Source organism: Ochlerotatus camptorhynchus, unplaced genomic scaffold (assembly GCF_037179485.1).
Source record: "Ochlerotatus camptorhynchus isolate MF236.1 unplaced genomic scaffold, CSIRO-AGI_Acam_v1.1 ptg000143l, whole genome shotgun sequence".
NCBI lineage: Eukaryota > Metazoa > Arthropoda > Insecta > Diptera > Culicidae > Ochlerotatus > Ochlerotatus camptorhynchus.
The window spans coordinates 268,444-295,515 of record NW_027040633.1 but is presented as its reverse complement, the minus strand read 5'-3'; the positions used below and the strand labels follow the sequence as shown (position 1 = coordinate 295,515).

General features: G+C 44.8%; 1 protein-coding gene across 1 annotated transcript in view; it reads left to right on the top strand.

The window, feature by feature from the left end:
- The window catches only part of CrzR (corazonin receptor), a 138,145-nt gene that overhangs the window by 81,918 nt on the left and 29,155 nt on the right, over positions 1-27,072 (top strand). The gene's annotated exons all lie outside the window — the stretch shown is intronic.

Genomic DNA, 27,072 nt, shown 5'->3' with positions numbered 1-27,072 from the left:
AATTTACATTTTTATTTACTTCGATTGTTTGACCTTGGCCGCTAGACTGTGGATGGTATGGGGTGTCCGTCTTGCTGGTTTCAGATTGTTGCATTGCTCGTCAATATGGCTTATGGAATCGAAAGTGTGCGGGCACTCGTGAGCACGTGAATGTTCCAGTAAGCAGGTTAGCTTTGAAAAATTAATCGATTTTATTTTTCTTCAATTACCTACCTACCAAGTCTCCTTCCGCTATATTCCAGGTTATATTCCAATATTCATGTAAAGTAGGCTGTCTCATTTTTCAGCAATGTTCTCAAATTTTTGCTCCCAATAAATAATCCGCTTTCTGCTAGCAACACTGTGCAGAAAATCAGCTCATTTGCTTATCACAGGAATTTGCGCAAAGCACTTTTGTGAAAAAATGGCTTTCTGGCTAATGTTTCACTTTGATCGCTCATAAGACACTCAGGCTGTGTTTCATTTCAAGCATAACTTTTCAAAAGGACGTATGTAACTTTGGATAGGAAATTAGAAACATTGGATAGCAATGTCTATATGAGATTATTAAATGCTATTTAAAAGTTAATGCTATTTTTTAAATCTGTTTGTGCCATTAGTTGAATAAAGGGATAGCGTTTAAGAGAATTGTGAAAAATGTCGAGTTTTGCAAACACGGACAAGACTTTTGATAAAACAAAATCATACACCTTTTACTTGTGTACTACTCACATACACCCTGATTGATTCGTCGGTATCACACCTTGATTGTTACATACACCCTGCATGATTCGTCTATTTGACAGAAGGGTTTTCACATACGTCAAATCAGATACACCGGTTTTTGTTTTGCAGTGAAGATACGTCGGCAGCTCGAAAAGCATTGAGGAATTGTCGGTTGGTTGGTTTATTAACATAACTACCCAGAGTTGTGAAATAATCGATATTAAAAGCGGAGATGAGAGGGTCACCGCATTATCTGCTGTCAGATGTTATACGTTTTGTGTTTTTCGTATTAAGAAAGCGCTAGTCAGATTGGTATGTGAAGTTCAATATTAAAGTCAAGATTAAAGTGCAATTTTATTAGAATACTTCTGAAATAATAAACATGTTGCTCCCGGAAATACAAAAACAAACATACAAACTTGGCGCATTTGCTGATTGATAGTGGTTACTTTGTTTTTTTCACATACGACGCTTCACTGTGAGCGTATCTGCATTTTTTGTGTTATCATCAAATTTTAACAGTTAAGTCATGTTGACAATAAAAGGGTGTATCAACACCATTTTAAAAATAATGAAAGAAGGTTACATAGGGCGTTCATTAAATATATTTTCCATAATACATTACAATTTCAAACCTTGTTTTTCATTAACTCGTAGGAAAAGCATGTATTTTATATTTGGTTAGATGCAAAATACCGATTTGTTTATTTTTGCGACTTACGTCCTTTTGAAAAGTTATGCTTGATTTGGTGAATTTTCACTTAAATTTGACAGATGGAAAATTTTCAAATAAGCCTGCTATTGTACCAGATTTATTTCTGACAGACCAGGAATCAATTTTGACAAACACCTTCTCGAAAATCGGATGATCAACAACAGAGGGATTTTCGAACATTATAATTTATTTTCGAAGTGTCAAATTTAAGTGAAAATTCGCCAAATGGAACACAGCCTCAATATACTGTACAACTACCTCGAACATTTTTTCTACATATAATAACTTCTCTGAAGAAAGTAGATGCTTAGAATAAACGAAAAAAAAAATAAAAATTTAAGTCTTGCACCAAAATGTACATGCATGTATCCACATAGTTGGTACACAATATTTTTTACGGCAAACAGAGTGTCTCCTTCGTGGGACCAGAGAAAGGACAGCAGGCGCTTCTGGAGGCATTCCTCTTTATATATTTGGCCGTTGATGGTGCCGGTCGTTATGTACGGCTTGCTGAATTTGCCGCACCCACAAATTGCCTGCAATGCTAAGTACTTCTTGGCAAATTTGTCAACTTTCAACTTCCGGAACTTCTCCGGAACATCCAGGCGGGACTTGCCGACGAAAAACTCCGGGCCGGGGATCTGCTTGGTGTCCGCTGTAATGTACGTCTCATTGCCCATTACGATGCATTTCGGCTGCACCAACCACTCGCGGTACAGCTTCCTGGCGCGGGATTTGGCCACCGTATTCTGTTTATCGGTTCGGTTAGGCGCCTTCCTTGTCTTGAAGACATGAAGTCCAACCGCTTCATTGTCTGCTGGATGAACCAGACCAGAATTGACCTTCTTGGCCACGTCCCGTATCGAAAGGTTCGGATTGCGCTTGAAGTAATCCCTCACCATCCTTGGGCTCGGTCGTCTTCGCTTTTCTTCCGCTGCCAGCTGGGTCGTCTGGTTCTCCTTGAACGATTTTACCACACGGGACACGGTCGAATTGTCACGAGGCACCTGTGGGACGGGCCTGGATTTCAAACGACCACTTACTTGAAAGCCATCTCGATAACCGCTTGGCATATTGTTACGAGATTTAACACATGTAAACATTACACTCTAAACTAGTTTTACCTAAAATTTAATCCAGGCCTGCTAGAGTAAAAGGTAATCACGCTTACCACTACACCACCGGCCCCGCTAACTTTCATGTTGTTGCCATTGGCAAACTACGCAAAAGGAAAGGAGCCAGTGTCGCTACTTGATAGCAAACTGCTCATTATGGGAGGAGTCTTTGTAGCTTTTATACCACTTAGTTGCACATCATTCTGCTTTATAAAAAAGCGCTTCTGTCTAGCATCAACTCATTTTCGCATCAGCAGCAGTAGAAAAGTGGTGGCTAGTCCACCCTTCTACATTCAACAAGCAACAATAGACTGGTCGCGGCAAAGAAGGAAAAGGTCTTGGTCAAAGAGGTACCAAGCGTCATCGCAAAGTGCTTCGAGATAACCGCCATCCGTCGTCTGGCTCGTCGTAATGGTGTCAAACGTATCTCCGATCTGATCTACGAGGTGTGCTGAAGGTGTTCCTGGAAAATGAGATCCGTGATGCTGTCACCTACACTAAATACGCCAAGCGTAAGCGGCCATGGATGTCGTCTACAATAAAACGACCCTTTTCAGGGCCATCAAGCTTATAACAGTAAAGAGTTGGAATAGAATTTATCTGTGCCTGTTTGTCCATATTCAGAACCACAGGCCCTCAACGACCACACAAACTGCTCTGCAGAGTTATAATCTTGTAACCAAACCTGGAAGCAGGGGTGCAAGTGATTTTGATTGATTCTCTTCATCAACTTTCTCTTTGAAAAAAAAAATACTGCAAATTTGATACGCTTACAAATTAAAAACGGAAAGAGTTTATATGAAAAGAACTAAATGCTCTTCACATTTGTTCCGTCCACTAGCCGTCCTACGTCAAGCTTCCGTTCGTGCCCCTAGGCACAGACCCTTCTACTTTTTTTTTTTTTTTGATACTATAGACATTATTGCAGTCTTGGTTGATCTAGTAGAATAAATCAACTGATGTCCTGGACGATTTGGAAAACCTATAATTTCCGGTATACATAGAATCTCATAATGTAAGGGTGTTTTATTATGTTCACTAATTACTCAGAATTTATACAATACATAAACAACTGAAGATCATACATTGATATTTTTTTTTTTTTCAAAGGTTACACACAATACTCCTTAAGCACAGTCGGTAAAGGCGCAGCTACAAAGCAAGTTCATGCTGGAGGTGACTGAGTTCGATTCCCGTCCGGTCTATTAGTTTTTCGGGTTGCAAAATGTGTCTACATAGGCATAGAAAGTTCACGATTAAAATGTGAAAGTAGTTCAAAGAACACTAAGTTGAGCGCAGGCAAAAATCTAATATGAAGCAATAAGCTTGAAATGCCATGTAGTAGTACACAAATGTTATTTTTAGGCTATGAAAACAATTTTTTTTGTCGCGGATTAGCATTTGAAGTCGCGGATTTCTTTTGAGAAATCGCGGATTTCGCGGATCTTATTTAGAAAATCTTGTAACAGCCCTGGATTTCAGACAAATATTTTTTATGAAAATCACAAGAGATAATTTTCAAGATTTTAACATTACTAAATTTTCAAAATTTCAGACTTTAAAAACTTTTAAATAAAAAAAAACTTTAAGACCACAGATAAAAAGTAGAAGGGTCTGTGCCTAGGGGCACGAACGGAAGCTTGACGTAGGACCGCTAGTGGACGGAATAAATGTGAAGAGCATTTAGTTCTTTTAATTGATCAATTATCTATTATCTAAACTCTTTCCGTTTTTGAATTGTAGGCGTACCAAATTTGTAGTAATCTTTTTTCAAAGAGAAAGTTGATTAAGAGAATCAATCAAAATCACTTGCACCCCTGCTTCCAAGTTTGGTTACAAGATTACAACTCTGGAGAGCATTTTGTGTGGTGGTTGGGGGAATGTGGTTCTGAATATGGACAACTCTTTCATTCTCATTCCAACTCTTTACTGATGTAAGCTTGATGGCCCTGAAAAGGGCCGTTTTATTGAAGAGGACATCCATGGCCACTTACGCTTGGCGTGTTTAGTGTAGGTGACAGCATCACGGACCTCATTTTCCAGGAACACCTTCAGCACACCTCGTAGATCAGACCGGAGATACGTTTGACACCACCACGGCGAGCCAGACGACCGATGGCGGTTATCTCGAAGAACTTTGCGATGACGCTTGGCGCCTCCTTTGCCACGACCAGTCAATTGTTGCTTGTTAGATGTGAAGGAGTAGACTAGCCATCACCTTCCTACTGCTGCTATTGCTGTTCACCCGTCCGAAGCGAAAATGAGGTAAAGTCATTTGTTTTTTTTTAAATGATCTTTATTTCAGTTCAACTTGGATGATTACCATACACATTTGTCTAAGTGATTTAATGCTTTCTTCATCTTTAGGTATGGGCAAAATTCAAAATTTGTTTTACAGAATTAGTCCTAGACTTAGTACACGGTCGACCACCTTGGTGGGATTGGTTCGTTTTGTTTTTAGAATTTGAAGAGAAACTACTTAATACTACTATTGACAGCTTAAAACTAACCTACTCTACTATATACACTTAACCTACTATGTACAAATTGCTTATTAAAGCATGTTCAGAAAGATTGCATTTTTGGATAAATTTGGTTGTCATATCCTCAATTTTGGAATCTACTTTGGGAATTTCTGCCTCTTGATGGAGGTCTGCTATTCTTGTGTCGAATGGACGATCTAGGATCATGCTCAACACTCTATTCTGTGCAACCTGGGGAGGCATCTAACGTCTGGACGCACTGCGCAACCTGGTTCTCGAGTGGACTAGGGATTTTGGAGCCAAGCAAATGCGACTGGGCAATGTGCTCCCCAATTGCATTGGCTTTCTCTTCGTTGGTGATAAGCCGTTCGTCATTGACTCTAAGTAGTGGAATGGGCTTGGGGTTAGACTTCAGCACCTTGGCAACCTTCCAGAATGGTCTGGAACGGTCGTCCAGGTTCTGAACGAGCCGCCCGAAACTCTAGTTCCGGATTGAGACCATTCTGGAAGCGATCTGCCGATTCAGATCGACCATTTCGTATTTACGCTGCAGATCCCCAGTCCGCTGGAACTGGCGTCTACGAACATTTCTGAGCCGAATCAAGAGTTTGGTGTGAGAATCAATTGCTTGAAACTTACCCCTCACAGGAACTCGTCGAATGCACTCTTCGTCAGCCACGGATATGGCTTGATGGAGACCCTCCAGAGCCCGGTCGATGTCCTTCCGCAGGCACGGTGCAGGGGCAACGTTGCAGCCCAGCTCGGTCAGCACCGGTTGGTGGTCCGAACTCAGGTCGTTGACGGCAACCGGCTTGGCTAATCCAGTGTTTGCCAAGAACAGGTCCAGCGTCGATGGGTTGCCCGCCGGTGATGTGAAGGTTGGTTCGTCCGGAAACCAGACGGAATAGAGACCATGCTGGGAATGTTCGAATAATAGGCGGCCGTTCTGGTTCTGCTGGTAGTTTCGCCAGGCCTCGTGCCGGGCGTTCAGGTCCCCTCCGATTACGAAGCGGGCATTGGTGCGGGTTATGATGGCAAGGTCGTTCTTGAACTGATGTGCTGTACCATTGCTAACGGTACATTGCCGGGGGCAGTAGGCGGCGATGAACCGGACGTTTCAGTTCGATGTTTCCACCTCTACGCCGACGGCCTCGATGATGGAAGTGCGGTAGTGGGGTAGGGTGCAGTACTTGATGCCTTTCTTGATGATGACCGCGACACCGCCCCCCCTGGAGCTGATGCGATCAAGCCGGACAATGCTGTGGTCGGGCAGCCAGAGGTTGTCACCGGTCTTGAGGTGGGTCTCGGTGAGAAGGCCCACGTCGATGTCGTGCTTGCGGAGGAAGTCTGCAAGCTCAATGTTTTTCGCCCCTACGGAGCGAGCGTTCCAGTTGGCGATCTTTATGGTTTCACGGTCCATAATTAGCGACGAAGGAGATGATAGCTTGGAGCTGTTGTGTTCTTGTAGCGCAGGTGCGCTTGATGATGATGGCCTGGACCAGCAGTGTGACGATCACATCCGTTGACAGCGGAGAATCGTCGGAAGCTTCGCCGGTTGTACCGGCCAATGCCGGAGCAGGGGGATCCGTCGATGGGCCGGAGGCTTGACCGGGTACTGCAGCGGCAGCCGACTGGGCAGCAGCCAACTGTTGGTTGAGCGGGAGCGGCGCCAACACTGGAATTGGCCGTGGTTGGACCGGTGATAACGGAGGAAAGTTCTGCGCGTTGTTTTCCGGAACCTTCTTGCGACCGGGCTGGCTGTTGGACGAGGCCTTCTTCCGGATCTCGGCGTATTCGGCCCGCTTCGGACAGGTCTTACACGTGGCCTTGTGGGCGGCACCGCAGTTGGCGCATGTGGGAGCGGCTTTCTCGATGCTGTCGCAGTCGTCGATCTTGTGGTTTTTGCCGCATTTGATGCAGCGGCTGGCCATGCGGCAGTTCCTGGTGCCGTGCCCGAACAATAGGCAGTTCGAGCACTGAGTGACGCCACGGTGGGTCGGCTTATACCGCTCCCACTTCACTACGATGTGGAACAGTGTGCGTGTCGTCTGGAGATCCTTCACGGTTGTGGAGTTCTTCTGCAGATGGACCAGGTAGAGCTGGTCACGATACTTGATGGCCTTGCTGCGGGTCATCTTGTGGATTTCGACCGGCTTGAGGCCGTTCGCCTTAATTTCGTCCATTAAGGTGGTGGTGTCCATGTCGTGGAGCCCGCGCAACACCACTTTCAGCGGCTTGGTGGCCTCGACGTCGTGGGAGAAGTACTCCAGCTTCATCCTGTCCAAGAGGCCCTGGACTGCGTTGTAGTGATTTTCGGCCGAGACCATCAGTTTGTAGCCTTCCGTGCACCGTTGAATGGTGCAACGAAGGCCCTCCTTAATGTAGTAATCCAGCTGTTCCCATAGCCCGGGAGGGAAGCCCTTCACATAGAAGGGTGGCAACTTCACTTTTTTCGGCACCGTCTCAGGGTCCGACTGCGGCTGGGCTCTGTTCTGCAGGGCGGAGAACGGATTGTTGCTCAGCAGCTTTTTTGCTGCCGATGCGGTGGCACTGCTGTCTTCAGTTCTGGGTCGTTTAGTTCCGGGAGGCCCCGGCTGCGGATCCGCAACGCCCGTCGGGACGGGCAATGGGGGTTTCTTCTGCTTCTTCTGGGCAGGCTCGGTGGTCGCGCCGTCTCCTGGGAGAGGCTGTTTTCCCGGTAAACCGGCACTCGCGTTACCGCGCGATTTTTTACCCATAGCTGGGTCAGCGAGAGCGTCACTACACAACGCGGAGCTAATTCGATTTGCGAACGAACGAACGAACGAAACGAGAGAGAATAAAAATCGACTGAACTGCTCAACAGTCTGGCAGCGAATGAACTGATGTCATGAGGTAAAGTTTTTTTTTTTTAAAGTTTAAATGATCTTTATTTCAGTTTAACTTGGATGATTACCATATAAATTTTTTTTACTAAGTGATTTAATTGCTTTCTTCATCTTTAGGTATGGGCAAAATTCAAAATTTGTTTTACAGAATTAGTCCTAGACTTAGTACACGGTCGACCACCTTGGTGGGATTGGTTTGTTTTGTTTTTAGAATTTGAAGAGAAACTACTTAATACTACTATTGACAGCTTAAAACTAACCTACTCTACTATATACACTTAACCTACTATGTACAAATTGCTTATTAAAGCATGTTCAGAAAGATTGCATTTTTGAATAAATTTAGTTGTCATATCATCAATTTTGGAATCTACTTTGGGAATTTCTGCCTCTTGATGGAGGTCTGCTATTCTTGTGTCGAATGGACGATCTAGGATCATCCTCAACACTCTATTCTGTGCAACCTGGATTTTGTTCCTGTGGGTCTGAGCGCACGATTCCCACACCGGGGCGGCATAGAAGATCGCGGGGGCTATGATCTGTTTGTAAACAGCCAGTTTGTTTTGCCTTGAGAGGCGGGATCTGCGGCATATGAGCGGATACAAACACCTAACCAAGGCGGAGCACTTAACTAGGGTTTTCTCTATGTGCGAGCGGAACAGGAGCTTCTCATCGAACAACATCCCGAGATAAGTAACATCAGTGGACCACTCGACCCTTGTACCATCCATTATTACGGTACAGGAGGGAGACGGTTTAAGTTTTGGTGATTGTCTGTGAAGGAACATGATCGCTTGGGTTTTCGAGGCGTTGATTTTGATTTTCCACGTGGTGGCATAATCAGTAAAGGTGTCAAGGCATCGTTGGAGCTTGTTCGTAATTTCACGAGGCATCCTACCCTTGACGGCTATCGCGGTGTCATCTGCGAACAGAAAGAACACGCAACCGTCTCCTAGAGGAGGGATGTCCGACGTGTAGATGCTGTAAAGCAGTGGTCCCAGCAGACTCCCTTGCGGAACACCTGCTGGGATCGGAAATTGTCCCGAAAGGGAACTATTCAACGACACCCTGAACGACCTTTGCTGGAGATAGTTACGGGTGATTTTCACAAGGTATGGTGGAAAGTTGGAGTTACAAAGCTTGTATATAAGTCCGTCGTGCCAGACATTGTCAAACGCCTTTTCGACGTCTAACAAGGCCATGGCTGTGGACTTGGATACAGCTTTGTTACTTCGGATGTTATTCATCACCCGCACTAGCTGATGATTGGTGGAATGCCCCTTGCGGAACCCGAATTGTTCCGGAAGAAGAATGTTATGTTCCTCCACAAACTTGTTTAGTCGGCTGAGGATCAATTTTTCGAACAGCTTGCTCAGCGCTGAGAGCAGGCTAATCGGTCTGTAGCTTGACGGTAGTGAAGGGTCTTTCCCAGGTTTGCGGATCGGGATGATTTTTGCCACCTTCCAGATGCTTGGAAAGAAGTGCAGCTCCAAGCACCTGTTGAGGATGGCAGCCAGCAGCGAGTGCACCCTCGCGCTGAGATTTTTCAACTCTAGGTTGAATATTCCGTCAAACCCGGGAGCCTTCATGTTCGTACTGTGTTTCAGCGCTGAGCAAATTTGTTCCTCTGTAATCCGTTCTTCTGGAGGGACGGCACAAGGGGAGGCATCTAACGTCTGGACGCACTGCACAACCTGGTTCTCGAGTGGACTTGGGATTGTAGAGCCAAGCAAATGCGACTGGGCAATGTGCTCCCCAATTGCATTGGCCTTCTCTTCGTTGGTGATAAGCCGTTCGTCATTGACTCTAAGTGGTGGAATGGGCTTGGGGTGAGACTTCAGCACCTTGGCAACCTTCCAGAATGGTCTGGAACGGTCGTCCAGGTTCTGAACGAGCCGCCCGAAACTCTCGTTCCGGATTGAGATCATTCTGGAAGCGATCTGCCGATTCAGATCGACCATTTCGCATTTACACTGCAGATCCCCAATCCGCTGAAACTGGCGTCTACGAACATTTCTGAGCCGAATCAAGAGTTTGGTGTGGGAATCAATTGCTTGAAACTTACCCCTCACAGGAACTCGTCGAACGCACTCTTCGTCAGCCATGGATATGGCTTGATGGAGACCCTCCAGGGCCCGGTCGATGTCCTCCACTGTGTCGAGCGGTGGGTTGTCGTCGATGTGGCGGTCGACCATGCGTCGAAACTGGACCCAGTTGACTCGATGGTAGTCCTTCCGCTGGTACGGTGCAGGGGCCACGTTGTAGCCCAGCTCGGTCAGCACCGGTTGGTGGTCCGAACTCAGGTCGTTGACGGCAACCGGCTTGGCTAATCTGGTGTTTGCCAAGAACAGGTCCAGCGTCGATGGGTTGCCCGTCGGTGATGTGAAGGTTGGTTCGTCCGGAAACCAGACGGAATAGAGACCATGCTGGGAATGGTCGAATAGCAGGCGGCCGTTCTGGTTCTGCTGGTAGTTCCGCCAGGCCTCGTGCCGGGCGTTCAGGTCCCCTCCGATTACGAAGCGGGCATTGGTGCGGGTTATGATGGCAAGGTCGTTCTTGAACTGCTGTGCTGTACCATTGCTAACGGTACATTGCCGGGGGCAGTAGACAACGATGAACCGGACGTTTCCGGTCGATGTTTCCACCTCAACGCCGACGGCCTCGATGATGGAAGTGCGGTAGTGGGGTAGGGTGCAGTACTTGATGCCTTTCTTGATGATGACCGCGACACCGCCCCCCCTGGAGCTGGTGCGATCAAGCCGGACAATGCTGTGGTCGGGCAGCCAGAAGCTGTCACCGGTCTTGAGGTGGGTCTCGGTGAGAAGGCCCACGTCGATGTCGTGCTTGCGGAGGAAGTCTGCAAGCTCAATGTTTTTCGCCCCTACGGAGCGAGCGTTCCAGTTGGCAATCTTTATGGGTTCACGGTCCATAATTAGCGACGAAGGAGATGATAGCTTGGAGCTGTTGTGTTCTTGTTGCGCAGGTGCGCTTGATGATGATGGCCTGGGCCAACAGTGTGACGATCTCATCCGTTGACAGCGGAGAATCGTCTGTAGCTTCACCGGTTGTACCGGCCAATCCCGGAGCAGGGGGATCCGTCGATGGCCCGGAGGCTTGACCGGGTACTGCAGCGGCAGCCAACTGGGCAGCAGCCAACTGTTGGTTGAGCGGGAGCGGCGGCAACACTGGAATTGGCCGTGATTGGACCGGTGATAACGGAGGAAAGTTCTGCGCGTTGTTTTCTGGAACCTTCTTGCGACCGGGCTGGCTGTTGGACGAGGCCTTCTTCCGGATCTCGGCGTATTCGGCCCGCTTCGGACAGGCCTTACTCGTGGCCTTGTGGGCGGCACCGCAGTTGGCGCATGTGGGAGTGGCTTCCTCGATGCTGTCGCAGTTGTCGATCTTGTGGTTTTTGCCGCATTTGATGCAGCGGCTGGCCATGCGGCAATTCCTGGTGCCGTGCCCGAACAATAGGCAGTTCCAGCACTGAGTGACGCCACGGTGGGTCGGCTTATACCGCTCCCACTTCACTACGATGTGGAACAGTGTGCGTGTCGTCTGGAGATCCTTCACGGTTGTGGAGTTCTTCTCCAGATGGACCAGGTAGAGCTGGTCACGATACTTGATGGCCTTGCTGCGGGTCATCTTGTGGACTTCGACCGGCTTGAGGCCGTTCGCCTTAATCGCGTCCATTAAGGTGGTGGTGTCCATGTCGTGGAGCCCGCGCAGCACCACTTTCAGCGGCTTGGTGGCCTCGATGTCGTGGGAGAAGTACTCCAGCTTCATCCTGTCCAAGAGGGCCTGAACTGCGTTGAAGTGTTTTTCGGCCGGGCTTGTAGCCTTCCGTGCACCGTTGAATGGTGCAACGAAGGCCCTCCTTAATGTAGTAATCCAGCTGTTCCCATAGCCCGGGAGGGAAGCCCTTCACATAGAAGGGTGGCAACTTCACTTTTTTCGGCACCGTCTCAGGGTCCGACTGCGGCTGGGCTCTGTTCTGCAGGGCGGAGAACGGATTGTTGCTCAGCAGCTTTTTTGCTGCCGATGCGGTGGCACTGCTGTCTTCAGTTCTGGGTCGTTTAGTTCCGGGAGGCCCCGGCTGCGGATCCGCAACGCCCGTCGGGACGGGCAATGGGGGTTTCTTCTGCTTCTTCTGGGCAGGCTCGGTGGTCGCGCCGTCTCCTGGGAGAGGCTGTTTTCCCGGTAAACCGGCACTCGCGTTACCGCGCGATTTTTTACCCATAGCTGGGTCAGCGAGAGCGTCACTACACAACGCGGAGCTAATTCGATTTGCGAACGAACGAACGAACGAAACGAGAGAGAATAAAAATCGACTGAACTGCTCAACAGTCTGGCAGCGAATGAACTGATGTCATGAGGTAAAGTTTTTTTTTTTTAAAGTTTAAATGATCTTTATTTCAGTTTAACTTGGATGATTACCATATAAATTTTTTTTACTAAGTGATTTAATTGCTTTCTTCATCTTTAGGTATGGGCAAAATTCAAAATTTGTTTTACAGAATTAGTCCTAGACTTAGTACACGGTCGACCACCTTGGTGGGATTGGTTTGTTTTGTTTTTAGAATTTGAAGAGAAACTACTTAATACTACTATTGACAGCTTAAAACTAACCTACTCTACTATATACACTTAACCTACTATGTACAAATTGCTTATTAAAGCATGTTCAGAAAGATTGCATTTTTGAATAAATTTAGTTGTCATATCATCAATTTTGGAATCTACTTTGGGAATTTCTGCCTCTTGATGGAGGTCTGCTATTCTTGTGTCGAATGGACGATCTAGGATCATCCTCAACACTCTATTCTGTGCAACCTGGATTTTGTTCCTGTGGGTCTGAGCGCACGATTCCCACACCGGGGCGGCATAGAAGATCGCGGGGGCTATGATCTGTTTGTAAACAGCCAGTTTGTTTTGCCTTGAGAGGCGGGATCTGCGGCAAATGAGCGGATACAAACACCTAACCAAGGCGGAGCACTTAACTAGGGTTTTCTCTATGTGCGAGCGGAACAGGAGCTTCTCATCGAACAACATCCCGAGATAAGTAACATCAGTGGACCACTCGACCCTTGTACCATCCATTATTACGGTACAGGAGGGAGACGGTTTAAGTTTTAATGATTGTCTGTGAAGGAACATGATCGCTTGGGTTTTCGAGGCGTTGATTTTGATTTTCCACGTGGTGGCATAATCAGTAAAGGTGTCAAGGCATCGTTGGAGCTTGTTCGTAATTTCACGAGGCATCCTACCCTTGACGGCTATCGCGGTGTCATCTGCAAACAGAAAGAACACGCAACCGTCTCCTAGAGGAGGGATGTCCGACGTGTAGATGCTGTAAAGCAGTGGTCCCAGCAGACTCCCTTGCGGAACACCTGCTGGGATCGGAAATTGTCCCGAAAGGGAACTATTCAACGACACCCTGAACGACCTTTGCTGGAGATAGTTACGGGTGATTTTCACAAGGTATGGTGGAAAGTTGGAGTTACAAAGCTTGTATATAAGTCCGTCGTGCCAGACATTGTCAAACGCCTTTTCGACGTCTAACAAGGCCATGGCTGTGGACTTGGATACAGCTTTGTTACTCCGGATGTTATTCATCACCCGCACTAGCTGATGATTGGTGGAATGCCCCTTACGGAACCCGAACTGTTCCGGAAGAAGAATGTCATGTTCCTCCACAAACTTGTTTAGTCGGCTGAGGATCAATTTTTCGAACAGCTTGCTCAGCGCTGAGAGCAGGCTAATCGGTCTGTAGCTTGACGGTAGTGAAGGGTCTTTCCCAGGTTTGCGGATCGGGATGATTTTTGCCACCTTCCAGATGCTTGGAAAGAAGTGCAGCTCCAAGCATCTGTTGAGGATGGCAGCCAGCAGCGAGTGCACCCTCGCGCTGAGATTTTTCAACTCTAGGTTGAATATTCCGTCAAACCCGGGAGCCTTCATGTTCGTACTGTGTTTCAGCGCTGAGCAAATTTGTTCCTCTGTAATCCGTTCTTCTGGAGGGACGGCACAAGGGGAGGCATCTAACGTCTGGACGCACTGCACAACCTGGTTCTCGAGTGGACTTGGGATTGTAGAGCCAAGCAAATGCGACTGGGCAATGTGCTCCCCAATTGCATTGGCCTTCTCTTCGTTGGTAATAAGCCGTTCGTCATTGACTCTAAGTGGTGGAATGGGCTTGGGGTGAGACTTCAGCACCTTGGCAACCTTCCAGAATGGTCTGGAACGGTCGTCCAGGTTCTGAACGAGCCGCCCGAAACTCTCGTTCCGGATTGAGACCATTCTGGAAGCGATCTGCCGATTCAGATCGACCATTTCGTATTTACGCTGCAGATCCCCAGTCCGCTGAAACTGGCGTCTACGAACATTTCTGAGCCGAATCAAGAGTTTGGTGTGGGAATCAATTGCTTGAAACTTACCCCTCACAGGAACTCGTCGAACGCACTCTTCGTCAGCCACGGATATGGCTTGATGGAGACCCTCCAGGGCCCGGTCGATGTCATCCACTGTGTCGAGCGGTGGGTTGTCGTCGATGTGGCGGTCGACCACGCGTCGAAACTGGACCCAGTTGACTCGATGGTAGTCCTTCCGCTGGCACGGTGCAGGGGCCACGTTGTAGCCCAGCTCGGTCAGCACCGGTTGGTGGTCCGAACTCAGGTCGTTGACGGCAACCGGCTTGGCTAATCTGGTGTTTGCCAAGAACAGGTCCAGCGTCGATGGGTTGCCCGTCGGTGATGTGAAGGTTGGTTCGTCCGGAAACCGAACGGAATAGAGACCATGCTGGGAATGGTCGAATAGCAGGCGGCCGTTCTGGTTCTGCTGGTAGTTCCGCCAGGCCTCGTGCCGGGCGTTCAGGTCCCCTCCGATTACAAAGCGGGCATTGGTGTGGGTTATGATGGCAAGGTCGTTCTTGAACTGCTGTGCTGTACCATTGCTAACGGTACATTGCCGGGGGCAGTAGACAACGATGAACCGGACGTTTCCGGTCGATGTTTCCACCTCAACGCCGACGGCCTCGATGATGGAAGTGCGGTAGTGGGGTAGGGTGCAGTACTTGATGCCTTTCTTGATGATGACCGCGACACCGCCCCCCCTGGAGCTGGTGCGATCAAGCCGGACAATGCTGTGGTCGGGCAGCCAGAAGCTGTCACCGGTCTTGAGGTGGGTCTCGGTGAGAAGGCCCACGTCGATGTCGTGCTTGCGGAGGAAGTCTGCAAGCTCAATGTTTTTCGCCCCTACGGAGCGAGCGTTCCAGTTGGCGATCTTTATGGGTTCACGGTCCATAATTAGCGACGAAGGAGATGATAGCTTGGAGCTGTTGTGTTCTTGTTGCGCAGGTGCGCTTGATGATGATGGCCTGGGCCAACAGTGTGACGATCTCATCCGTTGACAGCGGAGAATCGTCTGTAGCTTCACCGGTTGTACCGGCCAATCCCGGAGCAGGGGGATCCGTCGATGGCCCGGAGGCTTGACCGGGTACTGCAGCGGCAGCCAACTGTTGGTTGAGCGGGAGCGGCGGCAACACTGGAATTGGCCGTGATTGGACCGGTGATAACGGAGGAAAGTTCTGCGCGTTGTTTTCTGGGACCTTCTTGCGACCGGGCTGGCTGTTGGACGAGGCCTTCTTCCGGATCTCGGCGTATTCGGCCCGCTTCGGACAGGCCTTACTCGTGGCCTTGTGGGCGGCACCGCAGTTGGCGCATGTGGGAGTGGCTTCCTCGATGCTGTCGCAGTTGTCGATCTTGTGGTTTTTGCCGCATTTGATGCAGCGGCTGGCCATGCGGCAATTCCTGGTGCCGTGCCCGAACAATAGGCAGTTCGAGCACTGAGTGACGCCACGGTGGGTGGGTTTATACCGCTCCCACTTCACTACGATGTGGAACAGTGTGCGTGTCGTCTGGAGATCCTTCACGGTTGTGGAGTTCTTCTCCAGATGGACCAGGTAGAGCTGGTCACGATACTTGATGGCCTTGCTGCGGGTCATCTTGTGGACTTCGACCGGCTTGAGGCCGTTCGCCTTAATCTCGTCCATTAAGGTGGTGGTGTCCATGTCGTGGAGCCCGCGCAGCACCACTTTCAGCGGCTTGGTGGCCTCGATGTCGTGGGAGAAGTACTCCAGCTTCATTCTGTCCAAGAGGGCCTGAACTGCGTTGAAGTGTTTTTCGGCCGGGACCATCAGTTTGTAGCCTTCCGTGCACCGTTGAATGGTGCAGCGAAGGCCCTGCTTAATGTAGAAATCCAGCTGCTCCCATAGCCCGGGAGGGAAGCCCTTCACATAGAAGGGTGGCAACTTAACTTTTTTCGGCACCGTCTCAGGGTCCGACTGCGGCTGCGCTCCGTTCTGCAGGGCGGAGAACGGATTGTTGCTCAGCAGCTTTTTTGCTGCTGATACGGTGGCGCTGCTGTCTTCAGGTCTGGGTCGTTTAGTTCCGGGAGGCCCCGGCTGCGGGTCCGCAACGCCTGTCGGGATGGGCAATGGGGTTTTCTTCTGCTTCTTCTGGGCTGGCTCGGTGGTCGCGCCGTCTCCTGGGAGAGTCTGTTTTCCCGGTAAACCGGCACTCGCGTTACCGCGCGATTTCTTACCCATGGCTGGGTCAGCGAGAGCGTCACTACACAACGCGGAGCTAATTCGACTTGCGAACGAACGAACGAAACTAGAGAGAATTCAAATCGACTGAACTGCTCAACAGTCTGGCAGCGAATGATGAGGTAAAGTCATACAGCAGCGCTCTTTTATATCTTTTCAGGCTAAAGCAGAATTATGTGCTACCAAGTGGTATAAAAGCTACAAAGACTCCTCCCATTATGAGGAGTTTGCTATCAAGTAGCGACACTGGCCCTTTTCCTTTTGCGTAAACGGCGAATGAGAACGACCCAAATTTGAGTTTAGTTCACCATAATCGCCAAAAGTGCAGGAACTCAGCGATGAGTAAATTTGTCTCATGGTTTCTGCCAGAAAATGAGGACATTGACGAAATTACTGTTCTCAAATTCGGGAATTTTTCCCTGGAAAATCCTGGGAAAACATGAGGCAAATTTACTCATCGCTGAGTTCTTGCACTTTATTTATTATTTCTGAGATAACTAAACTCAAATTTGGGTCGTTCTCATTCGCCGTGATATCACCTTGAAAGATATCAGCGCCGGTGGTTAACGTGATTACCTCTCACCCCAGCAGGCCTGGGTCCAATCTCAGTCGGCGTCATCGGCATGTTCTAAGGCATAACATCTCTGATCACGCCTTCCTTCGGGAAGTAAAGCCGTTGGTCCCCAGTTGAGTTGATGGGTCGATTGGTAGGGTCCAGGTTTGGGAGCTGCCTCCCTGGCGTCGGTAGCATTGGAGCTCAGTACGGGAAACAAGTCTTGCGTCACTTTTCAATAGGTCCTATCTACATTGATCGATTCTCTTCATCGACACTCTCTTTCGTAAATAACTCGGCTTCACAAATGTTTCCTGCCGTCTTCGTCGAATTATATACTAGATTGTTGCTTCTTCCATCGAAAATATCCGGCCGTGGCCATTCAAAGTTGATCAAGGTTGATCAAAATAATTTGTAGCCCTGCTTTCAGTTTGATTACATGAGCATTTTGTGTGGTCGTTGGTTCTGAATATGGACAAACAGGCAGATGAATTCTATTCGTACTCTTTACTGTAATAAGCTTGGTGGCCCTGAAAAGAGCCGTTTTGTTGCCAAAGTTGGTGATGATTTAACCTCCGAAACCAAACAGAGTGCGTCTCTGTCACTTCAAAAACGTAGATGACATCCATGGCCGTTTACGCTTGGCGTGTTTAGTGTAGGTGACAGCATCACGGATCTCATTTTTCAAGAACACCTTCAGCACACCTCGTAAATCAGACCGGAGATACGTCAGACACCGCCACGGCGAGCCAGACGACGGATGGTAGTTATCTCGAAGATTTTGCGTTTGGTTCTGAGTATGGCGATGAGTGTGCAAAATATTACGCAATTTCATCCTCCCTATTCGCACGTGCCCGAGGATCGGAGGCGAATGCCACTTCGACTTGTTTCGTCTACTTACTACTCTCTGACGACTGTGCTGGGGAAGCAGCATATGCATGTAGGTAATAGGTGGATTTGTTAGTTAATTCGACGCTTTTGGACAATGCTGGACATTTACCAGTTTTTCATAGTTTCTTGTTAATAATCAACATTCGGAAGCGTAGCAAAGACGTAGTCATACGTCAAAAATTCCATACGATTTGACAGGTAGCAAAACGTCATTACCATTTTCTCATCATTTCCATCTGCTGGTCGACCGTAATTGTACGCCGGCCTTTAGTCCTGGATTATTGCCTATGGCAATAACGCCTGAAGGTATGTAAACAAAAAAAACAGCTGCTACGTTCAATTTTGCTTCGATTATTAACCGCATGAATTAAATCAATCAAATAGTAGTTGATATCGTAAGTAAACATACGTTTAATAATCTAACAGAATCACTCAATGATTATTCTTGCTGAAAAATGTCATTCCAAGATACATTTAGCCATGCTTGTATAAATAGATACAAAGTGTGCAATAATAGAATTTCCACGCAAATGATGCGTGCAATAATTGGACTCTGAGGGACATTCAAAAATTGAGTTTGATAACCATTCTGTTAAGGATCTTTTCAGGTGAGATTGTTTTTCTCGATCCGATTTCAAGATTTTGAGGGGTTGTCTTAAGAATGTTAGTAGGGTGACTTCAGTGTTCTGATTTGTCCACCTCTGAGGCTTGACAGTATTAGAGCTTTAGCGTTGACTTCACTAATCTTTCGGGTCTTCAAAAGAGGTCTTCACGAGCAGTTTTCCAGTTTCCCCGTCATCATGTCTTTTTTTGAGTATACATTAGCCAGGATTCAACACTTTTTGAAACTTATTTGGAAAAAAAATATTAGCAGCACTCACATGCAGCCTAACACTACCTTCAGGTAGGGGAACCATAACCCTAACAATGACAATACTTTGACTATTTAAGCAAGGTTAATTCGATGTCCCGACTGAATTTTTGAACCCTCTGTGCTTAGGAAACCTCATTATATCATGCGAGATGGTCATGGTTGAAATTAAAAACTATATATAGTTCACCAAATCATCCTGAGGTTTAAATCTTGATCTTTAATGTATTTATATAATTTATTAGTTTCGTGGGATCTCATCACATCATGTGAAACATACACACTTAGAAATACCTAATCTTACACGTGACGGAATCCATCTATGATATAAAGGATGAAACGTAAACAAACATGTAATGTAAAATTAAGTGCTCCGAGACTGAAAGGTTTGAAAGTACGTTTGATTGAGCTGAATTTCGCGTCAATTTTATGTCAAAATTGACGCTCGTATATGTCAGTCTCAGACCACCTAAAATTACATCAATGTTTCTAAGTGTGTAATTTGTATTATATCTTACGATCTGGCATCCACAAAACCATGCAAACTTGCACTGCCACTTCGTATTTTCAGGGGACTATCGAGCACTATTGCGATTTCAGGCATGAAATTTGTATCACCATATTTGCTGCATCGCAGCACATGCGAGAAATTTTTGAGAAGGCCAGCTAACTTCAGGAAAATTCTGAGAGCTAAGTTCTTTGAAGTTCATGAAATGTCTGAGAGCTGAGACAAGATTATCGAACTTCTGAAAAGTCTGAGAACCTCAAACAAGATGAGCCAACTCCAGGAAAATTCTAAGAACTTTTGAGAAAATTCTTAGAACCACAGAAAGGATAAGCGAACATCAGGATAATTTTGGTACTTTACATAACACCAGCAAATTTAGGAAAATTCTAAGAACTTTGCTAAAGTTCTTTCCTTCTAACGAAACATGCCTGAATTTGCCTTACCGTCTTCAATCTGCAACTGATGGGCCAGATTTTGCCAGAGTTTGTTGCGCGCATTATTATTGCGGTAGGTCTTGGCCCCCTTGTCATACAATATTGAGTTTTCCTTAACAAAATTGATGATCGCCTCGTTGAATTCTGCATTAATTTCGTTGTTTGCATTCATCTAAAAATAAATCAATCGATTACACGACGCTTCGCTGTAAATATTGTCGAAATAACTCATTAGTGACAATCGAGAGTAAAATCGAATGTCACTTGTGGGTTATTCCGGTTTCCAACTGTTGCGTCAATATATCAAGATATTTTCCTCTCATTTGCCTGATTTTCTTATTTTACATACAGTGGAGATTCGATAATTGGGGTATTTCATCAATCTGAATGATTGATTGAACCGTTCCAAATCCAAATCAGGCTCAATAATTTTGTTTTGTAATGGTTCCATCATTGATTGTGATCGTCAAAAGCATGTAATTACCTTTTCTTTCGCTTCCACCACTTCACAAATTAAAATCTCTAAAAAAAATCGAACAAGCGGACGAGGATACGGATACGTGCAAGCTGCAAATGATTATTTTTGTTTACATTTCAAACGCTATGCGCGCCGTAAAGTTTGAGAATCTTCAAATCATCAGTCAGGGTTTGATCTGATGATCAGGCAAGGAATTAGGAGCTGAGGACTCAAAATCAAGCTGTTCCTCACCAACAAAACTATGGACTCGAAGCTGTATAAGCAAGAGTGCCTGGAGAAATGTATACTAACTTTCATTAAGGCTCACAAAAGTCCAGTAAAGTTCTGGCCGGGAGGTGCTACGTGATAAAAATGGCTTATGTACCCACTTTTACTCGCAACTGTTCATATGTAGTAAGACTCCCCGCTCTAGATTAAAATGTATGTTAAAATATAAGCATGCACGGCGGAAAATTGATATTCATTAGTCCATTTCAGACAGGGGTGTGTTTGTCCCTTAGTTTGACATTGTACCATAACCGAGTTCCCTGCCCAAAAGCTTTCTTCAATTCAATTTACTCATTACTACCATCCATAATCAGGAAGAACAAACTTGTCTTTTCGTAGATGGCACGTGCTGTCTGGCCGTTTCCTTGACATTGGCAAACTAGAGCAGTGTTCCAATTATGGCCTATAGAATTCCCATGGGCCATAATATGAACATACCATAATATAAACGTATTACCATGACTGGTACATCTACCCTTGTAGGAGTCGAGTATTCCTATTTTTTGGAAACTCAAACAGTATGCTTGCTGTATGTTGGACTTGTGGCTAAATTCGAGTGTCAATTTGAATTTAAGGCGCACGTATGACAACGACACCACTGCGTACGTGCGTGGCATCTAACGACACAGTAGACCGGGCCTTGGTTTTATCCGTGGTATGTGATAAAAGGAAGCATGAATTTCAGATGAATTCTTATCATCAAGACTCATTTATATTCTACATTTTTTGTGTCATTAGCTAGAAAAGTTATCGCAGATCCGATTTGCAACTTTGAAAAATTATCCTTAGCAAAGTGCATAACCAATTTAACGCTTGGCTTCAACAGAAAATTTCAAGCAGTAAACCTCCCCCAATCTGAACTTAGGTGTCACTTGATTTTCGCCCTCACCTCGTTTATTTCACCGAAAAGAAGTAGGTATAAACTCAAATTAAATTACTTCCACCTTCCGCAACCTTGATGGAAATGATAGGATGGACATAAATCTCATCGATCATCAACCGGAAAGCTAAGCAACAGAAAACGTTAAACACTCGACTGAGTTTAGCTTCGCAGAAGCAGCACAAAGATAGAAATTTTCACAGGAATTAAGCTCATCCGATTCAAACAATTGGCTTTCCTGTTCACCATCCATCAGTCACAGTCTAAGCGAACTGATAAGCAACGTAACCCACAGGCCACAAGGCATGCACTTCTGGGAATTGGAAAATTTGCACCATTCCATGAATAATAATTCTTCAACCTGGCGCGTACACGTCAATTCTTTAACGCACGTACACGAGTTTTCACCAATTTAGTATTCTCTGAGGCATATCCACTAATGTAGAGCTTTCAATGCCAACCAATGTATGAACTGGAATACAGCTTTAGAATCAGGTTTGCTTCCACTCACTTCGTTACAAAAAAAATGTCTTTTCGAAACTATGGAATCATTTGATTCTATAATTATATGGTGTACTTGTAAGATACAACAAAGGGATTTCGCTGTATATGATTCGTGAGCGTTCACTTAGATTGCACACATCAAATGGTTAGGTTAAAATTGCCCAGAATAATTAAATGTACTGAAAATGCATCAAAACAGTTGTTCGATTAGGCGAAATGGGGATGCGAATAGATAATGAGTAAAGATAAAGCCTAAATGTATGCATTCCTGATATGAAGTAAATATGCGTATTTGCCCCTCAGTGATTTGCCTTCTCAAATTCACCAAATTCCTGTGTAGAACCTTACATCAGCGCATTTTTTCCGAGGCTAAATCGCGGCTAACTACAAAACGCTAACGTAAACAATTACTTTTTCCGTGAATTTCTCGATTTTTGAAAAACCTAAACCAGTTTTTTCGTTCAAAACCAAAATATAGTTCTTAAAATGTGTTCATTGCATTTTATTTGCCTACCAGCACACAGCGAATACATTTTCATGAACGTAATTTTGGTTTTTAACGTAAAAACTATTTTTGTTCACCGAGAAATAATGATGTCCCCTTTCACCTCTAAATTGCTGAAAAAAAATATTTCATTGATTAATGAATACACATAAATTTAAAATGATTAATTATTAAAAGCCTATTCTGTGATTTATGGTTTTCAACATTGCCGAAAGCTCCGTTAGTCCGCCAGATGCGTCTGGCTTTACGTTAAACTTTAAGCGAACTATATGAATGAAAGCAAACAACTGTTAGAAGAAAAAAAAAATCATTTGAAACTGATTTAATAGAAATTTTTCCAAAATTAATGATATATTTGATGCAAGTTGATAGATACATCCTTCATCTTTCGGCTCAATAGGTCGTATATGGCATGTTTTTTTTTTCGAAAAAAGTTGGAAGGGTTGTATACTAGATACCACCGCAGGGTTGGCGTTGGATAACGTCTGTTATGTGTTGTACTTAATTGTGTATATTATATTTTAGGAATATTCCTTAATAAATCTTTTGCGAAAGTTTGGTGGCCCTGAAAAGGGCCGTTTTGTTGGGCTGATGTTGTTGACAATGATGGAACGGGCGACCTTGTTGGACGCTTATATAGTAGAACAGAAAATATCAGAGGTGTCAGATACTCGCATCTGATGTCTCGGTTGGAGAAAGTATAAGAATATAAAAAAAATCAATCGATTTTCACCATCTTTTGACAATGGTTTACTTTTAACCATTTTTCAATAGTTTACAGACTGAAATCAATAGTTTTGAAACATTCAGCAAATTGCTAGAAATATTTCCAATCGATTGATGCCATTATCTCGTAAATCTATCGAGAGACGGTTGAGTTATTATCGTTCAAAATCTTTTAATTGTAACGCATCCAAAATGACTGTTTTCAATTTTGTACCCCCGTATGTTGCCGAAAGACGTTATCCAACGTCAAAATAATAGGTGTTATTTTGAACGTTAATTTGTTACTGCAAGTGGTGTATAATGCGCTCCCCGAATAGTGCGTGGAAAGCATAACCATCAGGCGTCAACCTTCAATATTTAATATAGTGCGTAAAAATAAAGCCTAAATGTATGCTCAGTGATTAGCCTTTTCAAATTCACCCATTTAAACAAGAATTCAAAAACAACATGTGAAAAGGGCATACAAGCTTTTTGTAAACAAACCTTCTTATGCCCCTTTCTCGCCACCCATATGACACCAACGCAAACCTTTTACATCACCTGATAGGTGAAACATTCCCTTTCCCGATGAAATTGCTGGTTTGCGTGGGCGACCCTCGGTTGGCGAGAAAGGGCCTACAAAGGCTTGTTTACAAAAAGCTTGTTTGCCCTTCTAACACGGGGCTCTTGAATTTCGATTGTTAGTTTTCCGCTAAAATGCACCAAAATCGTAGTCCTGGTCGAATTGGAATTAGCTGCTGTAGAACCTTACATCAGCGCATTTTTTCTGAGGCTAAATCGCGACTAACTACAAAACGCTAACGTAAACAATTACTTTTACCGCGAATTTCTCGATTTTTGAAAAACCAAAACCAGTTTATTCGTTCAAACCCAAAATTACGTTCATAAAAATGTGTTCATTGCATTCTATTTGCCTACCAGCACACAGCGAATACATTTTCATGTACGTAATTCATTAACTCATCAAAAAATAATGATGTCCCCTATCACCTCTAAATTCACAATGATTAATGATTATGATTGATGAATAAAGTGAATATTTCATTGACTAATGAATACACATAAACTTAAAATGATTAATGATCAAAAGCCTAATCTGTGATTTATGGTTTTCAACATTGCCGAAAGCTCCGTTAGTAGGTCAACTAAGGAATGGTTAGGAATGTGTTTACGTGATACTCTCTTTGTTGGAAACCGATAAATCCTCTGAACTTCCAAGTTGGCAGCAGGGTTCGATTTGGCAAAGTGATGTGTTCATGTTACAAAATAGTTCTACGTCAACAAAGCGATTAACGAATCATGAATGTGAAGGGACCTGAGAATAAACCCATGATGTTCTGCTCAGCCAGGAAACACGGTCACTCTAAAGCCACCGAGCCCCTCATATCACATCACATCGTTTATGATCGAGTTGTTGTTGTAACCATTCAAACCCGACACCGACGACGGCACACTATGAGCAAGCAATGTGACTCTAAAACTCCTTATCAATATGGGGCCCGAATTCAATCATACAAGGTCCGGAACAACAAGCAGCTTGCAATGTTGTAAACATTGCTGAGCAAGCGAATGACGACATCACGTCAGCACAGCATTTCATACTGCGAACAGCAGACGTGACGTCACAGAAAACCGCTGTTTCGTGTAATAAGATAAATATTGCAATGAAATACGAACACCACCAAATATTTCCACATTTCACCAACACAATAAGCCAGTTAGACCAGACCATGTATGATTGACATCGGATGGGGCCTGGGTTTCATCCCACGATTTTCTGCTCAGTACACGCTATTCTCAGGCTACCCGTGACTGGGTGGATTGCACCCATTCTTGCATGACATATGGAGTTGTCAAAATCTGGGTAAACCAGTTTGGTCTAGATTAGTAGAATCTACCCAAATTCTGGGTAATTTCGTATCATAAAAAAATCATAAAGTGAAAATGGCGCGGCGTTGAAAGGTCGACTTTTGCATAGAAAAAGCTGGAAAAGTTCATCAGGAGAACCAGGCCCCAGTGATGGAATGCTGGCTGAGGAAATACTTGGGGCACTTGTTCAGTAGACACAAGTAATTAATGATACATTTTTAAGTTATAACAACCATCCATTTAAAACATTATAATTTTTAAGGATCTCAAACATCACATCGTGTGTGAAGCACCTACACTAGTTGAAATAAATATAAAGACACATAAAAAAGCATGGCGCCTACCAAATATAAGAATCAGAGGAATTCTAAACCATGTATTTTTGGAAGCCACATTATCATGCTACAATATCACCCATAGAAATAACCAATTGCATCATGTACGGCAGGGGAAATAAATGGAAATGTGATTTTCTCCTTCGGAAATAAATATAAGGACGCCATACAAAAATGTATGGGAAATTGGTCATTTTCGAAACATTACTAAGCATGTCAACAATTCTTGTAGCACCAAAATAACCAAAGAGTTAGTTAAAATAATAATTAAACTTAATTTCTGAAACATTCTAAGCAGATCCAATCGCTAGAAGTTCACGAAAATCACAAAAATCATTGGTTGATCAGCGATGATCAATTAGGAGCTACATACATTTAGGCGTTTTCCGAGTTAGAATTTGTCTTGAAATGTTCAAACAAATTAATAGGAAGATGGGAAGAGCGCGTAGGCCCGTCACCCCCTCACTTTTACTAGATATCAGTTTTAGTGTAACTAAATAAACACAGGTCATCTTCCTATTAATTTGTTTGAACATATCACATTTCCATTTATTTCCCCTGCCGTACATGATGCAATTGGTTATTTCTATGGGTGATATTGTAGCATGATAATGTGGCTTCCAAAAATACATGGTTTAGAATTCCTCTGATTCTTATATTTGGTAGGCGCCATGCTTTTTTATGTGTCTTTATATTTATTTTCACTAGTGTATATTCGAATCTAGATCGTACAGCATTGTATTTGACAAGGTGGTGCTTTCCACCAGCGAATATTTCATCGATACACTCGACTTGTTGTGGAAATGTTTTCAAGTTTTTGGTGGAAGAGTACCCATCAAGCTCCAAATATATCATGACGTTTTCTCAATTTTGATTTAGAAAACTCAAACAAACAGTTCCCGAAAGTGTGTAAACGACGTTTGCTCGGTTTTGAAAGAGGCTATTGAAGCTGAGATTCAAGCTGAAGGATCTTAAAATCGAGCTTAAACTCATTGAAAGTTCTGTTGTTATTTTAACATTTAAATTTAAACGTCATTCTTACGCTGATTTAAATGAATATATTCTTATATCAGGCATAACATTTGATAACGGCACAAAATCATTTGTAAACCAACTTCCTAAGGCCCTTTACACGCGAGCCAAAGTACGTCCACGCAAACCAAAGAAAAGGTGATAGTTGCCGCTATCCGATGATCTTGTTGGTTTGCGTGAGCGTATTTCGGTACGCGTTTAAAGGGCCTTAAAAAGTTTGTTTACAAAAGCTTTTGTGCCGTTATCAAATGTTACGCCTGGTATACTCGTAAATTGCTTCTTTCTTTCTCTTTGTCTGGTTAAAGAAATTATTTGCACAAGTATTTTAAAGGTTTTCATCGGTTCAACATAATCCTTCTATCAAAATGGGTAAAGTCTACCCAGATAACAGATGTCAACATCTCGATAAACTTAACCCAGATTTCTTCGCAAGCTCGTTTACTCAAATTTGGGTAAATACTGGTTTACCCAAATTTGGATAGGTTCAGTTTTGACCGAACAGGGTTGAATTCTAAGGCAGCCGAGAGCTCGGCCGAGCCCCTCATATCACAACACAAAACTTATGATCGAGTGGATACTATAAACATCCAAACCCGACGACGGCAACTGCCTCATGAAACACGACGAGCAATCAATGTGACGAAAGGAAAGAGGCGACTCCGGTGAACCAGTACTATAAAGATCATTATTCTGCTTATAATCCCATATCAGTCCCATGTGGAAAAGCAGGTA